The following is a 15,927-nucleotide window of genomic DNA, read 5'->3' as shown; positions in this document are numbered from 1 at the left end:
TTCAGGGGTGTACGACAATAAACATTTACTGTTGCTCCTGAATCCCTGGGTTGGCTGAGCCGTTCTGCTGATCTGGGCCAACATCTCACGTGTGATCTGATGTGTCTGCAGTCAGCTGGGGTCCTCAACTCTACTCCGTGGGGCTTCTCATCCTCCAGCAGGCTAGCCTGGGCTACTTCACATGGCAATGGGAGGCTTCCGAGAGATGAACGGAAGCCCACAGGAGCCCCTGAGGCCTGGGCTCAGATCTGACACACCATCACTTCTACAGTGAGTAACAAGGCCAGCCCAGTTCCAGAGTGGGGACATAAACTCTGCCTCTTGATAGGAGGAACTTTAGAGTCATCTTGCAAGGGAAAAGGATTCAGAGAAAGGAAGGATTGTGACCATTTTTGGTAATGAATCCACTATACCTTGTTTGTCCTTCCTCAGTCTCTTTGCTTTTGAGAAGGTGGATCAGAGGCTAGAAGGAATGATATGCTTCGACTAGAGTCAGAAGCATTTGGGTTCTTCCACTTGTATTAGCCTTTCTGAACCTCAATTTCCTCGTCTATACAGCAACATCAATAGCGAGAACCGCTGACCCTTAGTCTATTCCCCTGACTCTTTGGGACATGACTAGCCCCCTGGTACTAAGGACAGGAAGAAAAATCTAAGCAGCGGATTGTCAAAATCACTGTCTGGTGGCTGCCCTGAGCCTACCCGCCCTACAGAGGCAAGGACTGACTCTCTCTGCTGTCCTTCTCAGATCCCAGGTGAGCCACGGCCCCAGTGTCCAAAGCCAAGTACAGAGCCACGGGTCACCAGGAGGATGGCCTTTCACCATCTCCCAGGAAAATGTTTCTCCAGGCAGTTATGCCAATGGTGGAAAAGAAAGTCAATGTGGACAAGCAAGTGCATGATTTACTATCCAGTCCATTTTCACCAAAGCCTGGGGGAGAAACCAGAGGTACGTGCCATGTGTTAGTTCTCTCAAAGTAACTTTCGTACATAACACAAATGGTTCCCTCCTGCCCTCAACTACTGTCTACCTTCCCCCAAGGTGGTCCTAGCTGGGCCACACACAGCTCCTTCCCTAATTACTATTTATTTCAGTTGCATTTTTCCCATTACAATGCTATTATCCTAACGTGTGACTCCTGTTACCTGGGCAACCAAAAGTGGTGCCTATGTGGATTCAGTCTTGACTGAGACCTAAATTCTACTTGGTTAAAATCACTCTTGGGGTCAAAGAACAAAAAACATCCCACTGTTTCGCATGCCTTGTTTCTTTATTTTGTCTTTGTCCAGACAGAACTTGGCTGACCTCTATGGTTTCTCCCAAATGCACTCACATAATTCATTTTACCTCTACTCACCAGCCACAATATCTTATCTCCTCCTATAAGCAGATTCCCCTCTGATCAATACTGCCTACTCAAGACCTACCTCGTGGGGTTGGGGTTAAACGGATAATGCATATAAGTTCTCAGTACGGTGCTCAGTACACAGCAAACAACTCAATAAAGATTAATGACCACTGTTACTATTACTGTTAATATTAGTGTCAGTACTAGTCTGTCACCATCCTCCTTAGAAGTCACCGGAGTCTTTACATCAGTTGTTACTCCCATACCCTATGTCCTCTCTGCAAGACAAAAATCTTCCTCCCACCCCAGGTTCTGTATAATACTCTCCTCCCAGGTAAACCCAGGTCAAGGAACTGTTACTGTCTAAGTTGGAAAAAAGCTCCAGGGCCAAGTCCAGAGAGGAAGAGAGAAGAGACCTCACCCTGCATTTTCTCTCTTGACTCCTGACCCAAGCAGAGGCCAGTGCCGTGGAGAGTGGGTGGTCCTGGGGAGGTCCCTGTGGGTTTCCCTTCAGAACTAAGATGAGGAAACAGCAGCTGGCAGGAAATTAATATGACATGAACGCTCTGCTGGAATAGCTGTAAATAGGGAAAGTCAATGGAGTGGAAAGGAAAGCATTTAACAGCTAAGTGTTCTTTGCAACGGCAGGCTCACACCTCATTCTATCAGACATTATTTACACAAAAGAAGGTGTGATGGTGCTTATGGCATCATTAGGCATGGATTACTTCCTTAACTGTGAATACAGAAGCCCAGGGGAGGCAACCGCTCTAGAACTCCTCCAGGACACCCTGGAAACCAAGCACAGACTCAGCTGCCCCGAGTCAACCGGAAACGCCAGCATCATCTCCTCAATCATTTCCTCCGTCACTTACTCAGTTCTCTACCCACCAATAATAAATATAGAGGGGATACGAATGAAAAGTCAGCGTGAATCAAAAGTCAGGGGTAGGGCTTCCCTGGTGGCGCAGTGGTTGAGAGTCCGCCTGCCGATGCAGGGGACACGGCTTCGTGCCCCGGTCCGGGGGGATCCCACATGCCGCGGAGCAGCTGGGCCCGTGAGCCATGGCCGCTGGGCCTGCGCGTCCGGAGCCTGTGCTCCGCAACGGGAGAGGCCACAACAGTGAGAGGCCCGCATACCGCAAAAAAAAAAAAAAAACCCAAAAGTCAGGGGTATAAGAATTGTCACATCTCTCTATCCTCAGTAACCAGCCTCGTTCCCTGTTCTGAGCTCATGGTGCGAGAAGGGACCTCCGCCTCCGTTCTCCAGCCCTCCTTCAGCTCAACCCAGGATGTGCTGTCAAGGATCTGGGGTCAGACGCAGTGCCAAGGCCGGGGGCACAGGATCTGCAGTCATCAGTCACCCCTGAGAGCTCTATCGTTGCATCTGTGTGGTGCTTTCAGCTCGGAGTTCTCTCTGCTGCTTCCTCTCCAGGCGTGGGACACAGGGGTCTCTGGTGAGGCTGGGAGCCCAAATCCCTTTGGTCTTATGTCCTTGACATACCATGTACCCATTTCTGCCTGGGTCATTCTGTCTTCCCACTGCTCCAGGGGTCCACTGGCCACCCTTTCATAGTGCAACCCCGGGGATATCTCTTTTTCTTAGTCTGAGGGAAGCCCCTCTCTCTCTCTTTCCTGAGCCTCCCAAGCCGCTCCGCCTCCTCCCACAAACCCATCCCTAACATGTTTAGGTTTTCAGAACAATGACAGAAATCTCCGGGATAATTCTACCTTCAGCTCTGACACATTCCTCCCCCGAGGCAACCAAACACCAAGCCTGCCACCTGCCTGCAGGGGAAGAAGGAAAAGGGAGAAAATGCAAATTATCCACAATATTATCCAAACACTAGCATTTAAGAAACTCTGACTACATGTTCTATCCACCCAGACAGTCTGCCCTTTCAGGAGCACACCTGTACTCCGAGTGTCGATGGCCTGTTTTAACTAAGCCTTGAAGATATTCACTCGGCCACCAGCTCCCTGCTGGATCAGCTTGTTGGTGCCGGAGGGTGGGAGGTGGTCCAGGGAGAAAGTAGGTGGAAGAGTCTTTGGAAGCTCAGGATAGAGCTGGGGCAGGACCCCTCATGGGTTGACCCCATCCTGCAGCCTGTTTCCCACATCATTCTCTCTCAGGTTTCAGAGACGCCTCCTCCATGCTGCAGACCAGCGTTATTCCTATCCAATGCCAAGGAGCAATTCCTTATTACCTGGCATTTGAACTTTCTGGAAAGATGAATGTTCACATTCCCTAGTTGTCTGCTCATGATGAGCTAGAGCTTAGATTTCTAACCAAGTGGTCTCTTGGGATGGGAGGATTCCACCAAACTGGGTTCTCACTGGGTCTGAATAAAACTAGTCTCGGGAGTGGAAGTGTTGACAGCTGGATTCCTCATCCAGCATCCCGGTGACACCAGCCTCTGCTCAACTGCCTCCATGTGATGGGAAACTTATTACTTCCAGGACAGTCCATTTTGGCTAGAGATCATTTTGACTACAAGACTTTTTTCCCTAATAAAAGCTATCTTTAAACCAAATATGAGTCCATATATCTCTCCCTTGAACATATTTTCCTTTAATGCAAAAAGAGTTGGAAAATCAGAAAATAAAGGTCTTTACAAGAACTAGAGATTATTCCTTGTACCGTGTCTTCCATTTTCTCTCAGTTTTGCTTCATGTACTAGATGGTCTTTGTAGAAGGGACTCCTTTTTGAGGGAAGATGTGAATGAGCCCCTACACCTGATTTATGACAGAGTGTATTAGTCAGTATAGGCCAGCTGCTGTAACAAACAGTCCCAACTGGGTGTCTTGTAGTGACAGTCCAGTAGCTTAACGATAAAACTTTATGTCTTTTTTACATCATAGGTGTGGCAGAGTAAATTCTTTGCCACTCCTCCAGTTGAAGGCTGGGGTCTTCTTCTCCTACCTTAAACTGAACTGGCCCCTATGACTGGCTTGAACAAAGGAATTTGGCAGAAGTGATGCTGTGCCAGTTCAAGGCATAGCCTTTAAGAGGCTGCACAGTCTCTGCTTGTACTCTTGGATGGAAGCCTGCTACCATGTAAGAAGTCAGATTACCCTGAAATTGCCATGCTATGAGGAAGCCCAAGCTCTCATGAAGAGAGGTCACATGAAAAGAAAGAAACAGAGAGTCAGAGAGAAGGGGGTGCTGGCCAGCATTTCAGTCATCCCAGCACCAAAGTGTGAATGAAGACAACATCGTGAACATTCCAGTCCCCTGCCTTATATTCTATGCCTGTCTCCCTCACTTTAGCTCAAGCTTCGAGTGATCCCCACAACACCATCCTTCTTGACCATCAACTAAGTGAGATGACCCCAGCCTCTGTGAGGAGGAATGCAGACAACAGAGGTCTCATGGAAACAGCACAGTCCTCTTTAGTCTTCAAAAGATGACACCTCCAGGTGTGTGTGTATGGTTGGTGTTACGTGTGCACATCCTTGCCCACTCACGTGTCACCTAGACCTTTAGGCAGGAGGCCCTAACAGGAACTATTTCTGATTTAGGTTACAGGATCCCAGAGCCAGGATGTCCAGAGGTCAGAGATGACCCCAATCAAGGGCCAGCAAGACCTCAGAAAAACGTTATACACAAACTCATTGTATTCTTTTCAAAAACTCTCAATTTTATTTTATATTTTGCCTGACCTTATTCAAAATTTCTTCTCATAGACATTTTGGTTGATTTCCAAACAAATTTTTTTAATAAGCCATGGATAATTCACTTCCCAGCTGATCTGTTGCTTATATTAATAACTCCTGCTTTTCAGTTACTGAATTCTCCCGGGTGCCTTGTAGTGACAGGCTACAGAGTATACTGTTAAGATCCAAACTCTAAGGGCCAAATTGCCTAGGTTTGAATTCAGGCTCTGCTACTTATTAGCTGTGGGACCTTGTGCAAGTCCCTTGATCTCTCTGGTTCTCTGCTTCTTCATCTGGAAACGCGAATAAGAGTATCTATCTCACAGAGTTACTGTGAGTATTGAGTTAATATATATCAAGCAGCTGATGTAGTGTCTGGCACAAGTGTTAGCTGCTATTGATGAGAGCGTGCCCAGCAGGGACAAGGGTGCTGCTGAGTTCTTGCTCTCACATCCTTGCTGTGAACTGGCTTGAAATCTGACTGGTCCTGATATCAGCCAGTCATGGTGGTTGTCCTAGATTGGGTGTCCCAGAAGCACGCCTCAGAGCCAGGATTCACGTGAAAGTCATTTATTAGAGGTGCTCTCAGGAGAAGCCTGCGGGAGTGGGAAGGTGGGCCTGGGAAGGGAAGGGAAGGGGCTGAGTGTGGGCATGGCATCAGGCAGAGTAGTTTCTGTTTGTGTAGCAGAACCTAATCGTAGGTAAACAATGCGCATTCATACCCCACGTGCGGCAGTCACTGATATCTTAGTATTAGCGAGTGCTAACTTTTATGGAACAAATGCCATTGTTCTAGGTACTGTGCCAAGTACTTTACATACATTATCCCTTCTGATTCTCAAGACCTATGAGCTATTACAGCATCATAATAGGTCCTAATAGGCAAATGAAACGCCAAAGTTTCTGTTTGTTTTAAGTAAATATCTGATGATGTTTAGTTCATTAGAGTCTACACATGAAATGTCTCCAGATACATTATCTTCCTCTAAATAATGGCTGAGAAGATACGCACATTTAGTTATAACCTATTGGCTGATGCAAACTTCTCTAGTGCAATGAAAGTTGGAACGTGCTTATGTTCAATAATTGCAGGGTCATTCATTCTTAAGTGAAGCAAAGAGGTATAATTGTGATGGAGCTTGTAGTCCTTGGTCTGGCAAGGCCCAAGGCCAGTGATGGTCTGTAGGTTTCATCCTGAGCACCAACCGTAATTGATTAGGCAGCACTTGGAGCAACAGTTGTAGCTATCTAGGCTTAGCAGGGGAGACTGCTATGATTGGTTATGCCTGCATGGCTGTAGGACTGTCTTAGTCCCTTCAGCTGCTGTAACAAAAATACCATAAACTGGGTGGCTTCTAAACAATAGAAATTTATTCCTCACCGTTCTGGAGGCTAGGAAGCTTAAGATCAAGGCACCCAGCAGATTTGGTGTCTGCTGGGGCCCAGCTTCCTGTTTCATAGACAGCCCTCTTCTTGCTGTGACCTCACACTGCAGAAGGGGTGAGAGAGCTCTCTGGGGTCTCTTTTATAAAGGCACTAATCCCATTCATGAGGGTTCCACCCTTATGACCTAATCACCTCCCCAAAGTTCACCTCCTAATACCATCACTTTGGGCATTATAAGTTTCAACATACGATTCGGGGGCGGGGGGGCATGGGGGGGCGTGCAGGGGACACAGCATGCAGACCAGAGCAGACTGGGAGTGAACTGTGTATGCCAAACCTGTAAGAGCACGTCAACTTGAGGAAGCTACTTTAATAATTCCATTTTGCAGATGAGCAAACTGAGACCCAAATATGCAATTTACCCAAAGTCGTAGTGAGAGGCAAAGGTTGAATCACACACCTAAGCTTTTTGAGTCCAGAGTGGACGCTGGCAACCACTAGGGTATTATGACAGGCTCCTAACTTGACACCAGCCCCTGCCTGGCCCTCAAGCCAAAGGGGATAATGGGGGCTGCTTCTGATTCTGGCTACAGCCACCCTTAGATCCAAGATCCAAGTTCCATCTCTGCCAACCCTACCCCAGCACACTCCCAGCAACCCCAGGATTCCTGGGATACAGGGGGCCCAGCCTCCTGTAGGACAAGGAGGCCTTGAGGTGGCCTGGCTTCAGCCCTGCCTGCCCAGTCCAGCAGTCCAGAGCACGTCTTGGCCTCGGCCCACTCCCCAGAATCCCCAACCCACCGCAGGGCCAGCAATCAGGTCGAAGCTGCGTGGCCCAGTGCGCGGGCGCTAGCTTCCCCAGACCCAGGGCTCAGCTACTATTGATGCTGGTGCTCTCAGCAGCCGCTTCTGCCAAGAGAGGCAATTTACCACCAGCTAGGAGGCCATGGGAGGGGCCCAGCCACCCATGGCTCTTTTATGCCTCTATAAAAACCATTTAAAGGGCCACTTTGTGAGCCACAAGGCGGAGGAGGAGGGAAGCAGCGGAAGCCACGGACCCACGAGCCCTGGAGCCTCCTTTCGAGCCCCCTGTCTGGCTGGAAAGCCCCAGAACCTCTGCTGCCCGCTCCCTGCCTTGGGGAGAGGCTGCAGGAGCTACGAAGCAGGTGCACCAGGCCGGGAGAGCCTCCTCCACGCCGCCCGAGTGGGCAGGACGGGAGCAAGATGCCCACTAGCCCTTTTAAGTCAGATCACAAAGCCCAACTCTAACCCTCACACTGATCACCGCTAGGTGCCTGCTTCCTGCTCTGTGCCAGGCAGCCCTGTGCGCCTCGCTTCCCCTGCCGCATCTGTAGCAGCTCTACGAGGGCGTGGGCACAATTATCATCATGCCCATTTCTCAGAGGGAAAACCGAGGCCCGGGGAAGTTAAGCGACTTGCTCAGGATTTCACAGCCTGGATTTAAACTCGGAGAGCCCAACTCTAAAGCCAATGGTCTTTAAATTTAATCATCGAAAGACGCTGCGGCACCCACATTCTGACGCAATTACTTCGGCCTCAAAAGCCAGCTGCATAAGGATAACGTGGCTTATCAGCAACTAAGATGAAATAACCTTCGGCCGTACGTAGGGAACCAGTAACACCACGCTACCCTCGACTCCAACCCAGTCCCCACTACATTTCAGGCTACTTCTTGCAGGTCTGTTGGCTCCTAAATGCCCTTCCCACTCTCCTCTGCCTGTTCAGCTAGCGCCACCTGCAGGTAGAGTTGTTCAATGTTTCTTTGGGGCCACCGGTGAATTCTCTCATTTCTTTTTTTTTTTTAATATATTTTTAAAGAGATTTTTATTTATGTATTTATTTGGCTGTGCCGGGTCTTAGTTGTGGCATGCGAACTCTTAGTTGCAGCATGTGGGATCTTAGTTCCCTGACCAGGGATCGAACCCAGAGCCCCCTGCATTGGGAGCGTGGAGTCTTAGCCACTGGACCACCAGGGAAGTCCCTCTCTCATTTCTTTATTCATTCGTTCGGCGCGTTTTTCCACAGATATTTATTGATTCCTGCTCTGTGCCAGGAGCAGGGAACTGGGCTGGAGGCCGCGGGACACAAGTTGCTTACAGTCTAGCGGAGTGACAGACATTTAAATAGGCAATTATACAGGATAGAAGGACAGTGAAAGGGGAGGGAAGCTGGGGAGGGAAGCTAGGGAGGGCTGCCAGAGGAGATCTGCCCTTACTTAGCCAACATCTCCCCAGATGCCTTTAGCTGCCACATCAGTGTCCTCCCATCAGAGAGGCCCAGGCAGAAGTTGATCTTCTGCCTGGATCCTTGGGTGTCTTCGTGATTTCATTCTAAGCTTCATTGCTGCCTCAGAAGAAGTAGCTCCGCCGCTTGGGTTGAATCTAACTTGTCTGCCTATCACCTGATTCCACACCAGCCTGGGTTTGCCAAGACTTAGCTACACAGACGGTCCCATCTCTCTTGGGGCAGCAACATTTTTTCACTCTCCCTCTGCCAGTAAGCATACTTAAATATCCCGAGCTAAACAAATGACCCTTGACCCTGCCACCAGCTTACACTTTTTTCCAAAAAGTCACCTCTGTTCATGACCCCTGGAACCTCACTCTAGGACAATCTGTCTAATGCCAACGAGGCTACCTCTTCTTAAGCATTTGCTGTCAGCCAGCTCCGTGTCGTTCTGTATACATGAGCTCAGCCATTTCTCATACAACCATGCGAGTTATGATCGCCCTCATCGTACAGATGGGGAAACTGAGGCTCTAGAAAGACGGGATTAAGTAAATTACTCAGTCATACCACTGGCCCTAAATCCTACCTCTAACCATCTAGTCTTAATGAGCCCTCCATGGGGGCAGCCACTCATCATTCCCTGCTGCACCTCCCTGGTAGGTTTGAGGCACTTGATAAGTATCTGTTAAATGAATAGATGTTCAAACACTTTGACGACTTTTTGCCAGTTTTTCTAGAGACGTGTTCTGCAAAGTTTCATAATGTAGTCATACATCTGTAGTAATGTTATGTGTATCATGTGCCTCATCATTCCAGAATTCCTTTATGAATTAAGTATCCTGAAAAATAGAGTGGAATTCAATATAATTTTCAACCCATCTATCTCGTGTCTTCATCCTTGCTGTCAAAATGCCAGTGCCTTCTTAAACAGGAGTGAATGCTGGCTACACATCAATTTGGTTTAGCTCCTGAAGTACACTCAGGCATGCATAGCACAGAAAAAAAAAAAAAAAATCAAGAATGAGACAAAAATAATCAAAAGGGATGGATCTGGTAAGTCCTGTACAAAATGCTGCAGGTCTGAAAATAGTTATTGGGAGAAACATACACGTAAAGAGAGGTTATTCAGCAGACAGAAGAAAAAAGAAGACATTCACAAGAATAAAATAGTACACGTTTAGGGAATGTTTCAAAGAAATTAAAAATTAACTCAAAAATTTCCTTAAGCAAATTGAAGAAAACATCCTGATATTTATGTGTACAGGCAGCCAGGTGAATTAGTATTAGATAAATTAGCTGCTACAAATCAGAGTGGGTTAGGTTCTGCTGCAGTAGCAACCCTCAAATCTCAGTGGCTTACCAAAGCAAAGGGTGTTTCTTGCCCACTGCACGTTTCCAACCTGGGTTGAATGAAGCTCTGCTCCATGTTATCTTTATTCCAGGATACAGGCTAATAATACAGTTTCTACTTGGTATATTACTGAGATGTGGTAAATCATGTACTAGCATTGAGAGGAGTAACACGTGCCACTTTTGCTCTCATTTGACTGACAAAAGCAAATCTTACTGCTTGGTCTGAGCTCAAGGAAAAGGGATGTATAACTCTCCTACAGGGAAGACAGCACATAGCAACCCTCCACTTCAGGCAAATTGGATTTAGGTAAATGGTTAACACTCTATTTCCTTCCTCCCCTCCCTATACATTCCCTCCTTTAGATTACAAATTTTAATGTGCATAAAACCACTGGGAAACAAGTTACAATGCAGATTTCTGGGATCCACCTCCAAAGAGGCTGATTTAGGAGATCTGGACTGGTCCCCTGGGATCTGCATGGTCACTACAGGTAATCTTGATGTCTAGTGGTATAAGGAGCATTTGAGAAACACTAATTTAATCTCAGATGAAACTTGCTATGTGGATCCTTCTCACATCAAATGACCTTTACCTCACTGCTCGCTCAAGATGCTCACTCCTTGCTCCTGGCAATCCAGTGGTTAGGACTCGGTGCTTTCACTGGTGGAGCCCAGGTTCGATCTCTGGTTGGGGAACTAAGATCCTGCAAGTCTTGTAGCGTGGCAAAAAAAAAAAGAAAAGAAAAAGAAAACGATGCGTATAACCAAAGACCCTCAAAATGTCAGTAACTTAGTAATTAAAGAGACACAACAACTAAATGCAATGTGGGATCCTGGAACAGAAAAAGGACACTAGGGGAAACACTGAGTAACATTAGGGGAAATGTGAGTAAGGGCTGTAGTTTACTTAACGGAACTGTACTAACGTTAATTTTCTGGTTTTGAAACTCGCGCTACGGTTATGTAAGATGTTAACATTAGGGGAAGCTGGATGAAGGATACAGAGGAATTTTCTATACTATTTTCTCAGCTTTTCTGTGAATCTAAAGTTATTTCCAAGTGAAAAGTTAAAAATCAAGTTATTATAGGGCTTCCCTGGTGGCGCAGTGGTTGAGAATCTGCCTGCCGATGCAGAGGACACGGGTTCGAGCCCTGGTCTGGGAAGGTCGCACATGCCGCGGAGCAACTAGGCCCGTGAGCCACGGCCGCTGAGCCTGCGCATCTGGAGCCTGTGCTCCGCAACAAGAGAGGCTGTGACAGTGAGAGGCCCGCGCACCGCGATGAAGAGTGGCCCCGGCTCTCTGCGGCTAGAGAAAGCCCTCACACAGAAACGAAGACCCAACACAGCCAAAAAAATAAAAATAAAAAAATAAAATAAAAATGAAGTTATTACAAACATATTCATCTCACGGGATCATGGTGATGTTAAAAGAGATTATATGCATAAAGAACATGGTACTATATTGTGCTGTCTGCCTACTGCTCCCCACAGGGCCTACGCAGTGGCCTGCCTTCTGCAGGTGCTTTCTCTATAAGTGCTCGACATATTGAATTAGCTTGAGAAAAAGGAAGGCACACTAACTTTATATAAGTCACACCATTTCATTCTTACGATAACTCTATGAGGAAGGTATTACTATCCTCATTTTACAGATGAGGACTTTGAAGTACCAAAGCTTTTACATCTTACGCACTTGAACGCAACTTCCTTCTGCCGAAGCTGCAGTGAAACCACTCTCGCCCACAGTACTTCCAGCCCAGGGGAGCACCTGTCTGCTCTCCCCAGCACCATCCTTTCCAGCTTCCTGGTTTGTGCTTTCAGAAAATAGGGCTGCTTCTGCCAGTTTGCTGCTCCAGCATTTGGATTTCATTAGCAAGCACAGTTCTAATTGAACTTTTATTCACTAGCCACAACTTGGCAATTAATCAAGCTTCTCCCAAGCTCGGAGCCTATGTTCACTTCCTTTCATCGACAAAGAAAAAAAAGAAAGCAAACCTTAATCCTCATTCCTAAGGCAATGTACCCTGCTCCTGTACTGGTTTCTGCATCTCCCTGTGTTCCCAGGACACCGTGCACTTAGTAATTTCTAAAGAAGACTGTTAGATTCAGATGGTAATCACAGTCCCCTTCTGGTACATTCCCTGGATTCCTGGCCTCATTAGAAATTCTCTCATTGCTTGCTTCCAGCCGTTCACTTGCAAGTAAATGCTGGTCTCTGCTCTCCTTCCTGCCAGAATCTCAAGGCACCTTGTTTACTTTTTTCTTAAAGTAACATTTATTGTGGTTTCCCCCCATTCTCTGATTAAAGAAGGAATAATGTTCATTGCAGGAAAATGTGAAAAATCACAAAGAGAATAGAACTCAGTCATAAGGCCACCGGCCAAAAATAAGCATGGCTAATATATGGAGATGCAAGTGATCCTTGACTTTCTTAAATACGGCTTTTGTGTAAGTTGCCCATTATATGTCAAAAATCTCTAATTCAGAGAACCAACATGCGAGTAAGAACAGAGGCAGGGCCACCACATTGCACAATTCTAGCAGGTACCATTCATATTAGTCTATGGGACTGATACCCTCTGAAACTGTGCAGTGCGCAATCTGTGCAGCTGTACTTGGCAGCTGTGTAGAAGACCTGAGCCTGGAAGCTGTAGGTAAACTAAAGGACCAGGGCAGCTCCTGACAATTGCTGTCATATAGGGATATGAGGCCTAGTGTCAGAATCCTGTGATTACTTTTTTCAAAGGGAGTTAGAAATCTGTATTTTTAGATAAAATCACCCAGTTTTTAAATGCTGGTAACTAATTCAATTTTTTAAACCCACTATGCTAAACAAACAGGCCTAATCTGGACTGTGGGGTGTCTAGTGACTGAAAATGATTTCTATTCATCCCAGGGCCTTCCCCTCTCCTGGCCCAGCCTCTCCTTCCCTTCCTACTCCTACAAATATTGTGTCAAATTTTCACATACTCTATATGAGTGCTCATTTCTCCACCCCTTGGCCCACAGTAGATTTAGAGCGAGATTGTGGGACAAGACACCTAAACACTCAGCTGAGGCATCAATCAAAGCATAACTGGAGGACTCAAGTGTTATTGAACATTGTATTCACCAGAAGTCCTCTCAAGGAGAGGTTCCTATGTGGCTGGAAGGAATATGCTGATGAGCCATTTGTAGAGGATGAGTGAAGCCCTTCAAGAGGCTTATTTAAGGACCAAATAGATCATCATTAAACTACTGTCTGAGGAAGGTGGTTCCAAATAACTGCAAGGATGTTATTTGTTCAACGGGCATGCAAGTTCAGGGTCAGAGCTGAATTGTTGGGGCATAGACAGAGAGGTTGAAAGCTACTGTGAATTGTCCTCCTTTTCTACCCTTCTCCACATAGCACTCAGCCACTCTACCTTATAATAACTGAACATTAGTTTTAATCATGTATTTTGCATTAATTGGAAGAATATACATGATAAACAGATAACTGAAAAAAAAAGCAAGCTGAAGAGCAATAATTTTGTATTCCCCACTTTTTAAAGAAAACCTGTGTAAGTACTCATATGTTTCCAGATGTTTATGTAAGCAAAGGAAAATATGGGAGATATACAATATTTTAAAATTTTTATTTTATTGAAATATAGTTGATTTACAATGTTAATTTCTGCTGTACAGCAAAGTGATTCAGTTATACACACACACACACACACACACACACACATATGTATACATTCTTTTTCATATTCTTTTCCACTATGGTTTATCATAGGATATTGAATATAGTTCCCTGTGCTATACAGTAGGACCTGTTGTTTATCCATTCTATATATAATAGTTTGCATCTGCTAATCTCAAACTCCCAATCCATCCCTCCCTCACCCCCCAATTTTTAATAGTGACTATTAGGGATATTAGTTTGTAGAGGGGAAGAAAAAGTTATTGATTATACTTTAGATGCTTGAATTGTATCAGTTGTTTCAACAAGCACATACAACTTTCATAATTCAAATGCTAAACTTTTAAAATTAGATTTGAAGAGACACCAAATTGTAGGACACCCAGAAGAGGCCACATGTCTCAGAACATGCCTGACTGGATATTATTTTTGAAAATCATTGCTGAAAAACTGGCAGTGTTAAATATTGATGACATGGAAATCATAATAGGGATCTCTTTTTGCCCTTGACAATATGGGATTATTTCTAGTATTTTGCTTTTAAGTTAATGAAATGTTGTTTTAAGGTAGAAATTGTTCATCATATTAAGGAACTGCACCTTCATTCCAATTTTATCTAGCGTTGTTAAGAAAAGTGAATATTAAAGATTATCAAATGTTTTTTACAAAATCTACAGAGTTGATCATTTGGTTTCCCTCTTTGTACTTATTGATATAATGAGATGTGTTGATAACTTTCCTAACATTAAACCATCCTTGCATTACAAAACTAAGTTTCATTGGATCATGCTTTAATGTACTTTTAGTATAGTGTTAGAATCAACTTGATTAGAATTGATTTGATGATATTTTATTTAGGATTTTTGCATCCATATTTATAAGGAACTTTGGTAGTATTCTTTTTTTGTGATGTTTTTATCATATTTTGCTATCAGTTATGCTAGCTTCATAAAACAATTTGAGAAACATTTTTAATTTGCTCTACCTATTCAAGTAGTCTGGAAATGACTTGTTCTTTGTATGTTTAAAAGAACTCATCCATAAAATTGTCTGAACATGGAATCTTTTGGGGTCTTGTTTGTTTACAACTTTTACTATTTCTTTCAAGGCTACTAGTCTATTTACATTTTCCACTAATTTCTTTAGTCAATTTTATTCATTTGTATTTTCCTTGAAAAGACTCCATTTCATCCAGATTTTCAAATTCATTTGTACTCTATTATAATATATGCTTTGATAATTCTTATTCTTTTAAAACATCCTCTAATTTCACACTTGTTTCCTTTTCCACTCTGAATTTTGCTTATATTTTTAGATTTGCCAGAGGCTTGTCTGTTTCACTGGTCTTTCTAAAGAGCCAGATTTTGGATGTAGCTATCAATGTTTATTGGCCTTAGAATTTCTAGTTCAATTCATGATCGTTCTTTTTGTTAAGTCCTCTCTCCTGCTTTCCTTGTGTTTATCTTGTTGATCTTCCTCATTCTTGAGGTCAATGCTTCTTTCATTTGTTTTCACTTTTTACTTGTTTAATGACTGAAGAATTTAAAGCAATTATTTTTCCTGAATTCAGCTCTAGCTTATCCTCTAAAATCAAAGATGTTGCATTTCATTTCCACTTTCTTTGAAATGGTTTATATCCTGAGTTTTAAGGACAGAGTTTTTATGGTTGTTTTTCAAACTGTCTCCCAGAGATTATTTTAAATTAAAAATAAGTTGATTATACAGAACAAAAATAAGGGGAAAATCATCCAGTCAGACAGTTATATACATCTCTCCAATCATTGGTGCCTATGGATGCTTCTCTCCTTTCCTTTTAAAAAATCATATTATCTATTTTGTCTTAAAAGCCGCTTTCTTTCCTAGATGTTGTGTGTGTAGTTATTAGGAACTCTTGCTACTATTGAGGAGTTGTGGACTTTGGGGTCCTACAGTAACATATGAACATGGAGATTGTTTGACAGGCAGATTTTAGGAGATTTTAGGAGATCCCTCCTTTTGAGAGACAAAAGAGGAACCATGACAAAGATTTCATATACAAAAATATTGCATTGCCTCCGTCTCCTTTAAATAATGATCCCTTATCAAGCTGGAAGACAAACGGCATACAACGGAATGTATAAAAAGATAAAAAGATACGAAATTGAATTATTTGTAGTGAGGTGGATGGACCTAGAGTCTGTCATACAGAGTAAAGTAAGTCAGAAAAAGAAAAACAAACACCATATGTTAACACATACATATGGAATCTAAAAAAAAAAAAAAA

Source organism: Phocoena phocoena, chromosome 15 (genome assembly GCF_963924675.1).
Source record: "Phocoena phocoena chromosome 15, mPhoPho1.1, whole genome shotgun sequence".
Taxonomy (NCBI): domain Eukaryota; kingdom Metazoa; phylum Chordata; class Mammalia; order Artiodactyla; family Phocoenidae; genus Phocoena; species Phocoena phocoena.
Note: the sequence above shows the minus strand (reverse complement) of the source record.